This window comes from Pistacia vera, unplaced genomic scaffold (genome assembly GCF_008641045.1).
Source record: "Pistacia vera cultivar Batoury unplaced genomic scaffold, PisVer_v2 Contig536, whole genome shotgun sequence".
NCBI classification, from domain to species: Eukaryota; Viridiplantae; Streptophyta; class Magnoliopsida; order Sapindales; family Anacardiaceae; genus Pistacia; species Pistacia vera.
In genome coordinates, this window is record NW_022196375.1 from 264650 (window position 1) to 276913 (window position 12264).

Consider the following 12264-nt stretch of genomic DNA (forward strand, 5'->3'; position numbering starts at 1 on the left):
TTTAGTTGTGAGCACATTTGATACTGTTTTTAAACTATTTTATGTGGTCAGCATATGTAACGCCCACATGGAGGTATGTAATTTAATTTATGTTTTTATAGCCCTTAGTTAATTTTTGTTAAAGTTATTTTAAGAGAATATGAAGAAAATGTCTTAAACTTGCATTAAGGTTAAAATGGACTTTTCACTCAAAATTAGTTGAAAAAGTGGGGAGTGAAAAGAAAGAGAATTTCATGTAAAATGCAATAAAAATGAGGGCATTATGGTAATTGACTAAGGGACATAGATGGAATTTCTAAGAAAGAGCAAGGGAAAAATGGGAAAGTGTGTTTATAAAATAAGATGTTAAGGGTTTGTAACCCTTATTTCTCTCATTCCACCGCCACTTTCCTTCTCCTTTCTCTCTCAATTTTTCACTCAATTCTTCAAGGATTTTGAGGGCTTTTGAGTGGATTTTAATAGGGTTTTGATCCTAGGCAACAAGAGGTAAGAATTCTTGCTTTTCATCTATGATTTAATTGTGTAAAAGTTGAGTTCTTATGAAGTTTATGCTTAGGGTTAAGAGAAGGTTTGAATCCAACAAGAGTAGAGAGCTTATTAGAGACTACTCAAGCATAAGGTAAGTAAATTCCACTCAAAATCCAACTTAAGTTAAAAGTTTAAGAAATCAAGTGAGAAGAGATTTCTTGTACGCATGCATATGTTATGATTATTGAGAAATTGAGATGAGATTGATGATTATTTATGCTTGTTGTTGGATATATTTGAGTATGAGAAGTGTATGTGATGGTATGATGATGGGTTGAAATTGGAAGAATTGGAGAAACTTTTGGTACTGTTTTTGCCGTGTAGGTGTGGTGATGATACAAGAGGGTTTTTCTCTCAATTTGGACGGTTTAAGAAACAAATAGAATGATAATTAAATTAGGGTTTGTATATGCACATTTATTGTTTGATGAAATGCCTAAGAGAAGCATGAGTATGAGTAGAAACCTTAATTTCATGCAACATTGCATATTTGCATTTCATGAGTGCATTTAAGTAAGAATTTTAAGCATGAGCCATCCATATGCATATATTTGTATATGTGTAATAATTTAAGAAAGAATGAAGAATTTTTAGAATAAAACACTTTAAGAGTAAAGAGAAAGAAAGAATAAGCATTAAAGAATTAAAGAAAGAAAAAAGTGTTAAAGAAGAGAAAAGAATAGGTTGGTGTGATGGGGTACCGTGAGTGTTAAGAAGAAATTCCCACATGCATGCCACCTTAATTGAGTGGCATAAGAAGAAGAAGAATTGTACGACCCGTAAGAGTGTATGTGGATGAGGGTTGTACCAAGAAGAATTCTTGCATGCACACCATCTTAATTGAGTGGCATAAGAAGAAGAAGAATTGTACGACCCGTAAGAGTGTATGTGGATGAGGGTTGTACCAAGAAGAATTTCCTACATGCACGCCACCTTAATTGAGTGGCCTAAGAAGAAAGAAAGAATTTGTACGGTCCGCAAGAGTGCATGTAGATAAGGACTATACTCACTCACACGGCCAAGGTTCCAAATCCATACATCAACTGAGTCTGATTGGCAAAGAATAAGAAAAGAAAGAATAAGAATAAGAAAGAACAAGAAAGAATAAGAATAAGAAAAGAAAGAATGAGAAAGAATAAGAATAAGAAAGAATGAGAAGGCTTGAACAAGCAAAGAAAAGAAAAGAAAAGAAAAGAAAAACAAGAAAGAAAAGAGAAGCTTGAGCAAGCAAGACAAGAAAGAAAATAAAAGAATAGAAAGAAGAAATAAAATACATTTTTTATGCATTATTGCATAAGCATTTCACTTATGCATATTACCATGAATTCCATCATGGTTAGAAAGAATAGAAAGAGTAGAAAGAATAGAAAGAACAGAGAGAAAGAAAGAACAGAAAGAACAAAAAAAAAAGAAAAGAACAGCGAGAATTAGAAACAGAGAATGAATTAAGAAGAAGAGAATTAAGTAAGGAATGAACCAAAGAAGGAGAAGAGTTAAGGGATTTACTTATTGAGCATTTTTATACTCACCCCGTTGGTTTTCCATGTTTTTGCAAGAAATAGGTGAGCAGCGGTCGGAAGGACGTCGACAAGCGGAGAGAATTGGCATTATTGTCCAGCGTTGCGAAGTTTTTGTACTTGTTATTTTGGTATATGTAAAGAATTATATGTTATAAGTAAAGACAAAAATTGGGCCCAACTATTTTCATATGCTAATTATGTATATTTTTATTGTATATGTTTTAAAATATACTATTACAAAGAAGTCATTACAACATATTTATGCTAGGCTGAACATCTTCAAGCTTTAAGATTCTTAAAATGTTCATTAATCCTGTAAAATGGTTAATATAAGCTATTTTTTCAAATTTATATTAACATTGTTTCAAAATATTCTTGCTTTGTGTGAAAATCGGCGAGTGCTTTTTGATAACACGACTAAGGATGAAACCAAGAGAGCTAAACAAGTTGGAGAGCTTCTCTCCCTTGTTAATAGGGTCATAGTGCAGAATGGTGGACAACCATACACAGATGAAATATTAACAAGGTGAGTTTGTTCACAATTTTTTTAATTTTTTTTTTTTTTTTTTTACTCATGCAGTTCACATTAAAAACGTTGTGAGTTAATGTCTTTATTTGATATACAGAAGGGGGCTATGAAACATCATGAACAACAAGTGGAGGTTGATTCCCTAAAGGGATATTCAAAACAAGAAATTACAGAGCTGAAGGCGAAAATAGAAAGATCATATGAAGATCAACTCAAACGAATTAGTGAATTGGTAATCTTGTTGATCTCTGTTCATTTATTGATTTATCATGCGCATTTGCGATTAGATACTCTAAGTTGTATAATTACAAGATGGTAAAGGTACAATTATGGCCTTTCCATGTATTTATGGAGAACACCGCCCCTAGAAAGATTAAATTTCTTATAAACCTCTTAAGAATGCTTTAACTTACCATTTCATTGAAGAAAACTCTTTTATGAAGCCATATTTTCACATATTTTGATTTAATGACTATAACTAGTTGAATTTTTCATGAAGGTTTTCTAGATACTCTTTTGCATTTTGACTATCAATGAATTAAGAAGCAATAAGAGTACCTATGGTAGTTTGTTCAAATCGAATTGCACCTTTATTGTCAAGCATTTTTGTACTGTACTTCCTGTTTTATTACTATTATTTCCCCTTTCTGCTAGTCTAAAATTATAGCACGCCTTGGAATGATCTTGGTACTCGATGAGATCCTATGTAAACATATATTCTTATATGATTAACAATGGTTGTAGGATTTCAGGGGTCCTCCAACTATATCAAATTTAGGGATGCCATTTTACTTGGGAATGGTTTCCAGTTGATAAATTTGTCAATGTTTTAGCTAATGCCTTATCTTTTCCATTCATCAATAATATCGAGCAGTATTTGTATTATATTGTTATTTAAGGGCTTAATGGGCCACGTTGATGTTTTTAATAGCTTGAGTTGAAGCTCATAGAGACAACTAGTAAGCTTGAAAAGCAATTGGTAGAAAAGCAAGCTGTCCGATAAAAGGCAGAAGAGAACACACATGTAGCTCAAATGAAATCAAACAATGAAATTCGTAAGCTTAGAGTGAATCTTAAGAATACGAATAGGGAGAATGAGAGGCTTCGTAATCAAAGTGGGGGAGGTCGAAGATGGTGTGCTATTTTTTGAACAATCTCAGTCATTTGTGAGCACATTTTGTGCAATCACGTGAAGAACACCTAAGATTGTTTTATCTTACCCTGATGTCAATATGTTCATACCGCAAATATATGTCGTCGTAGCTTAAATATATTGTTATACAATAAAGTTAGAGGTACAAAGTCTCTTAGGAAGAGACTTTGTACAAGCTGACATGATATCAACATGTGGGCCATAGTACTAATTCCCACCCCCCCCAAAAAAAAAAATTCAAAACAAAATTTCCCCAAAATTGGATAACCCTAAATAAATTCCCTCCCAAATTTGACAAGTCCTAACTCATATTCTCTCCCAACCCAAACCATCAAAATTTCTAATTCCCCTAATCAAATCTCGGTTTGTCAAAATTCCAGCCGGCCAGCAAAAAAAACAAAAAAAAAAAAAAAAAAAAAAAAAAAAAGAAACTGCAAGCAACTGGAATCAAAGATGGAGATGCTGATAGCATTGATGACCATACCCGCAAAATAGTAAAAACGAAAAGCAAAAGAGAAAAAGAAAGAGGAAGGAGGTAAAGGACCTATGATTTGAGACTAAAATAGAGAATTTGGCTATCCATTCTAAAAGAAAAGAGCAAAAGAAAAAGTATGCAGAGCACAAGAAAAAGTACGCACTTCTTACTCTTTATTTTCTTTGATCTGATTATGATGATACTTGATGCTGCCTCTAATCAGTTGCATCTTGTCGTTGTTGGAATGGTTTCCATTGACTTTAATATGCTAAATATAGTCTAAAATTGATATGAAAGGTGACATTGTTGCTTTGAAAATTGCTTTAGAATTGAATGTGGTATGCTTTTGGAATCCAACAACTATAGCATCTGCATACAAAGTTTAATCCTTTGCAAGTGCACGAATCGCAATCGTAGCATAGTGCACAAGTAAGGGTCGATAACACAGAGACTGGAGGTGTTCTCGCAATCCTAGTAACTATGCCTTGATGAATCAAAACAAGAATTGAAATAAAGAAAACATATAAACAACATTAAAGTAAATCTAAATCTAACTATCTACAAAGAATCCTAGGGCTCTAACTCCATCACAATTATCAGGCTATGTAAAACCCCCCTCCAGTCAGGTATCCTCTAAATATCCCTCAATGAGAATCTCGAGGATACATGTCTGGAAAATGAGTTGTATTTAGAAAAAATATATGTGTAAGGATAATAATAGTAATATCAAATACATGCATATAAAATGTCATGCAGGATCCAAACATATAATTTCAATACTTTAAGAATTTATCCATAAAATACACATTCGAAACATATTTATAAGGTGGACTATTCCAAAAGGTGTTTCACAAATATTTATCATTTACATTATTTACATCAAGATAAAAACATCAAGAGGACAATAAACCATCTCCCCTCATGTGTAGCCCCGCTGTCTCTAGCATCCCTCGCTTCTAATCTATCTGCAAAGAAATCAACAATAAAAGGGTGAGCGCTAATCGCTCAGTAAGGAATGATCCGTTTCATTCTAAATGTGCTATTTGATCTTTATTTAAACATATTTGTTAACACATCACTTATCTTTTACATCTAGGGATACTTTCCCTTTTATTATATATATATATTTTTTTCTATTTCATATGTCTTTCATCATTTTATACCATGGCTATATAACATCAATGTGTACACATACAAATAAGTATATAACATAGTACACACACATCACATGTCATGACATAACATCTAAAATCATCTAACATGAGCATAAATCATCACATAATGTAAATAACATCATAACTCATGTAATGCTACTAAACGCATATGAACCATTTAATGTCTAGCCAATCGGACTTTTCTTAGCATCTTAAGCACTTCATATCATCTAGCCTCAAATTCATCTAGAGCTCATATCATCGGGAGGCGTGCTTATGCGTTATTTAGCATCTAAAGCATATATTCATCTTTCCTCAACCCGTATACGAGGATATGCTTACGCGTTTCCCATCATGTCTATATGAATCTCTAACATCTTATGGCATGTAAATACATATTTTGGTGAGCTTAATACTTTTAATTCATCTATGGATTATCAATCCATTTACATTACCTCTTGCTCACATACATCATCTTAAAACATGTATTACATTGCAACTTCATGCCATTTCATAACATTAATCATGCATTGACATCATGACCATGTATATCTTTCAAAGATCATCTAACTAATGGGTAAACATTAGTACATGGCATAATTACAATAATACATTAATAATCAATTCATAATCATAAGAATTGATCATGTTAAATCTTAAACTTTAATAACCAGTTTATGCTTCAGGCCATTTTCCATCCTCTTCTCAAACGAATTGGCTCTTGGCATAAACATAAAAGTTATAGGTCTGTGTCTTAGCTTTCTAATGCTTCAAGAATCATCTCATTTCGATTTTTATAACTCAAGTTATGGTCGAAATACTGAAGCAGGGTTAACAAAACCCCTAAGCCCACTAAATCCGAATTTTCATATTAACTATGCCACATCAATTCCTATTGACATTAACCAATAGGTTAACTTATGGATCAAATAAACCTCCCCTTAATAGTCTTTAACATCTTAAAGGAAGTGTAAAATCTCATTCCCATAATCATCCATTATTGCTATAACATTGTAAGCTAATGCAAACAACACATCAACACTTCTAATAGCAACCATTCAACACCATGTGGCCTCCAATACTACAATTTTTGCCACAATCAGTATCCACACTTCATTTTCTTCAATCAAACATAACAACTCATAAAACATAAATAGCAATAACTTCATGTATAATGAATTCAAGGCAATAAGTAGAATAAATGAGTTCAACTACACTTGCCATCAACTAATTCTATGCCTTAAAGCCTTAATTTAAGGTTTCATAAAAATCTACAAACCCTAGCATAAACCCTAAAGTCATGGGAGGTTCTTCCTTACCTTTTTAAAGACTTCCTCCAACAAATCCTTTGCCTTTGACTTCTTTTACACCTTAATCCTACATATATAACATTATACCTCAACATCTACCTCAAATCTTCAAATCACATCAAAACTAAAGTTTTTAATCCTTACCTTAAACCCTTCAAATTGAAGATCCAAGGCTCCTATCTTGTTCTCCTTGAAAAATTATGCAAAACTCCTTGAAAACCTAGAGAAAGAAAGCTTGTTTCATGGAAGATTTGAGAGAAAATGGAAGAAATGTTGAAGAAAGGCTCTCTCCTTTGGCTTGAACGAATTTCATCTCATTTATAGGAAAATATTTCATTTATTTTCCAAAATTATGCAATTGGCCCAATTATTTTAATTGTATAACTCATAAGTCCTTAATTCTTCATATAAGGGCATTTTGGTCATTTCACACTAGACATAATTATTACTTAATTAATGCCATTAAATGCAATGAAGCCTACTCATCCTTGACTTTTTCAATGCTTATCCATAGGCAAAATGACCATTTCACCCCTAATGCCTTTCTATGGATAATTGATTCATACCGTTCCAAATGAATCAACTATTTTGCCCTTAGTTAGATTTTATGCTTTTTAACATAAAATTAACATCTAAAGGACTATTTCGAGTTAGGAACATACCTTTGACATCTTGGGTATTACAGGCTACATGTTCATCATAGAACTATCGTTCTCCCCACTCCATTTTAGGGTTCGTACATCATCGGGTTCAACCTAGTACTTTCATCATTCAAACTAGCTAGTGGTGTATAGCCTAGTCTAAACAACGAAGGAACCAATTCGCATAGACACAATGTAATGACTCTTTTATACTGCTATACAAATAAAAATACATATAATAAAATATATGTACATTAGAAAAAGTAGTTCGGCCCAAAATTTTCTTTTATTAAATATACACATTCTATACACAAAGTTAGTATCATATACAAAAGTCATCAAAAATGTGGTGGACAGTGTAGCTATTTCTCTTCGTTTGCCGACGTCCTCCCGACAAACGTTGCTCAGTAAGTAAATCCTCTACTCGTCTATCCCCGTAACTCTTTCTCTTAATTCTTTCCTTACATTACTCTCTACTTTTCTCTTTCTGTTTCTCTTTCTCATAACTCTTTTCTATTAACTCTCTCTCTCTGAATGTCACGGCCCCATCTTACTAGAAGCACCGCTGGGACTCACTCCCACTCCTCGTGACTTTTATTTCTCATGCTTTCTTAATGTCACGGCCTCATCTTACCAGAGGCACGGCTGGGAACTCAAGCCCACTCTGCGTGACTTCTACTCATTCAAATGTCAAGGCCCCATCTTACCGGAGGCACAGCCGGGAATTCAATCCCACTCTTTATTACCTTTACTCATTTCTGCCGATTGGATTCGATTATGCATGGATTTGGAACCCTTGGCCAGGTGAGTGTATATTCTCTCTCTCTCTAGAATGTCACGGCCCTATCTTACCGAAGGCACGGCCAGAACCTTGTGTTCCACTCTTTGTGACTGTCACAGCGCCATCTTACCGGAGGCATGGCTGGAACCTAGTGTTCTACTCTTCATGACTTCTACTCATCACTCACAGGTTCCCCATCGAACAACCTACTCTATTCTCTTCGTTAGCACTACTTTCTTTTTGTTCTCTAGTGCTCATTCTCTTTTTCTTTTACTCTTAGAGTTTTCTCATTCTCTTTACTCTTAGAGTATATTCTCAAAATTCTCTACTCTTTCTCAAACTACTTCTCAAATGCACAATTAATACATATGGATGGCTCATGCTCATTAAATGCAGTCATGAAATGCAAGCATGCAATGTGGCAATAATTAAGGTTTCTCTACTCACACTCATACTTCTCTTAGGCATTTCATCAAACAACTCATGTGCTTACAAAAACTCTTCTTTAACTACAACTCTACTTCTCTCTTTAACCATCCAAAATGGGAGGAAACTCCCTTCTATGGTCATAGTTCCTGTCATAAAAGAACACTCCAACTTCATCTCAAACTTCAATTTCTCATCACACATCAACACTTCTCATAAATTAAGTGTATCCAACAACCATAAAATAAATACTCATCTCAACTCAATTTCTCAACAAGCATAATATATACATACATAAAGAAATCTCTACTCAATGATTTCTTAAACTTTAACTTGGGTTGGATTTACTTACCTTGTGATGGAGTGATTCCACTAGCACTTCTCTTTTCCTTTGGTAGATAGCCTTTCCTCTACAACATTAAAACAAGAATACTATAAGATGTCAACACATCTTTAAAGAAATTCCACATCTAAAGCAAGAATCCTTACCTTAGGATGCTTTAGATTAACTCTCTACCAAAACTACTCAAAAGCTCTCAAAAATCCTTAAAAGATTGGAGGAAAAGTTGAGAGAAAATGGTGAATGGGAATGGCGGTGGAAGAAGAGGAATAAAGGGTTTACTAAGCTCGATCCCTTTTTAGCTCATAATCTACACATGCATTCCCATTTTGCCCTTGCTCTTTCTTAGAAATTCCATCTTTGTCCTTTGATTCATTACAATCACACCCTCACTCTAACATATTCTCCATGAAATTTCCTTGCATTTCACTCCTCACTTTTCCTACTAATTAGGGGCAGAATGGTCACTTTGCCCTTATGGAAAATTTTCTAGAAACTTCACTAGAAAAATTTGCTGGCTCTTCGCCCTGGCGAAGAAATCCAGAGCATACGTCGCCGCGACAAAACTTCTTCTTCGCTGCGGCGAAGTCTGCACTTCCAACATTCCGCAAGACTTCACCAAATTCAGGGCAAACACTCAACCAACCCAACACATAAATTCAACCAAGGGCTAACCGACCAATATTAACAATATACAAACTCAATTGAGAGCAAATCAATGAACATTTAGACAATACAACAAACAAAGGCTACGTACCTCAAGTGGGGCATTACACACAAATCATCCATTCATAGAGCTAATCAAAATAGGCATGGCGTCTCTCATTTCTAAAGAATTACCGTGGCCATTCGAAATAACCTAGTGTTTCCATCAACTAAACTAGCTAATGGCGTATAGCCTAGTCTAGTAATGAAAACCCATTAAGCACAAGACGACCTTAAAGACAATAATCGAGCTACACCTAGGCAAGGCTACAAATCAATCATTCCACACCCAATCTTGTCCCACACAATCAATTAACTAACATCAATTTTGATCAGGCCCTAACATCAACCAAAGATTGAATCAAATGCAATGAATGAATCTAGAACATAATAGAATAGATCAAACAAATAGATTAACAATAAAATACAAGCCTTCAATTAGATAACATCAAATCCCTAGAAAACAAAATGCAACATAAAGGAAAAGAAACAACAATAACCAGAACCATAATCATGAGGAATAAAGGAGGAGGAGAGGAAGAGAACCTCCTCTCCTTGTAAGCTCCACCTTTCCAAGAAGCCTCAAATGTATTCTCTCCCTAAAATGTGTATGTAAAACTAAAAACTTCCTAAAAATGGACTAAAGTTGCCGTTTTATGGTTTTTAGACAAAATGGCAAACTTGTAAAAACTGGTCACCGAAGTTAGGGTTGGAAATGCGATATTTTTACATTTTGCATGATTTGCAGTGCGGCTCAGTTTATTTGCTCTACGGCTCACTTTAATTGCGCCCTGGCTCGTTTACGCCATGGCTCAATCTATTTGCACCTCGACGTGTTTACGTCACAGCTAATTTAATTGAGCCACAATGCAAAGTCAGAATTTAACACTTTATTTCTCGCCTTGATTTATCCACACTCGAAGGGGTCCAGGACATCCGAACACTAGCACAAGCACAAATAATCCATTCTTTTGCACCTGAATACCTGAAAACACACACAATATGTTAGTAACTGAACAAATTTGCGTAGTAGAAAAACGTAATATTTAAACAAATCGATCAATTACGTGAACCAAGATCCGAGTACAGATTATAATGTTTGCATTTATAAACTGAAACATAAAATAAAACTATATTAAAAACAAATCCGTACAATGATTTAGTTCATACCGACATTTGGAGGCTCCTCTGAATATCACTGACTTCGGACACAAACATTGTTTACCAACTTCTGTTCACTGGCTACTATTCATAAGTTACTATTCACTAGCTACTGTTCATGTGATTCTTCGCTAATCAATCCAATGCAGGATCGCACTCACGGAAGTCAACATGAAGATAATCCGTAGAACCCTTGATTATTTTGCTAGAACAATCAAGGGCTTTAAGAATCAAGAAAGAAGAACAAGAAAAAATTCCATCTTCACTTAAGAGTGTAACGTGAGAAAGAGAGAGAGAGAGAGAGATAGGCTAGGGTTTCTGATTATTGAATAAATCCTCATTTCTTTTAATTTTAAGTTGCACTTATATAGTACAACAATTAAAACCCTATTCCACATAGGAATAGACATGGGCTCCAACCCTAATTCACCCTTGCAACCAAACACACCCTTTATTGTATTTTAATTAATAAATTATTATTATAATTAAAATCAATTAATATATAATAATATATTTAAATATATACAAAGATATATTTAAATATAATCTCACTAATTTAATTTTAATATTAAAATTAAATACAGTCAACAACTTTAGCAAATTTAATTTCACTATGAGATTACCAAAATACCCTTTTGTCCTAAAAGACGAAAATACCCTTCTCAATAATTTATTCATAAATTATCTTCTAAGTGTGTGACCTGTAGACTCCTCATCATATCGGCAGTGTGTAGTATCGTGATTAACACCAATTAATCGTCTCACTGCATGCAGACCAAGATTGGCCCCTAGCAAGGCATCATGGCCACCTGATAGATTCGAATTCAGCAAAACCGTAGCCTGTCAACAGTATGGTTACCATGCAATCCAATCCTTTCATCATCCGTTCTCTCATCGAGACTGAGGTATAGAAATAGTGTCAACCTCCAATATCCTTGACATGTTTGTATTCAGTTAATGGACCAATGATCAGAATAATAAATTAGATTGAGCATCAACTCAATCCCACTGTGGCCAAAAATTTAGTGTCATTGCCAATTACTGAATTACCCAGTCAGATAACTTCTCCCATACCCAGGAGTAATGAATCCTTTGTCGATCCACCATAGTCTCGATACACTTCTCAATGTAGCCAATCACTACCGTATTCATAGCTTTAAATAGAACTACATTGGGCTAGTGTCAAACTACACCAATTGGTGCACGAGGCACTCCAGTGATCTCAAGTCTAAGGATCACATGCACCACCATCCGTTAGAGGATTTATTCCATAGACACTAGGGTTACCATCTATATGGAATCCTTTGGTAGGTCTGTCCAGTGAACTTGCCTCTAGCAAGCACCCATGCGTTGAACCAAGTTGTCAGCAAACAACCTTGACAAGTGAGATTCGTCACTGCCTTTTGACATGGTCGTTCAATGCTATGATAGCCTTACCCTATTATCTGTGTCCTTGGTCAGAATAATACTAGGGCTACAGATGTTTCTAGAATGGCCATCATATGTGATCATAAGGTTCTCGCTATCAAGATTTAGAACAC

General features: G+C 34.5%; 1 pseudogene; it reads left to right on the forward strand.

Moving 5' to 3' along the window:
* The first annotated feature begins 2368 nt into the window (after positions 1-2368).
* On the forward strand, positions 2369-3727 carry LOC116107411 (annotated as a pseudogene).
* The last annotated feature ends 8537 nt before the right edge of the window (positions 3728-12264 follow it).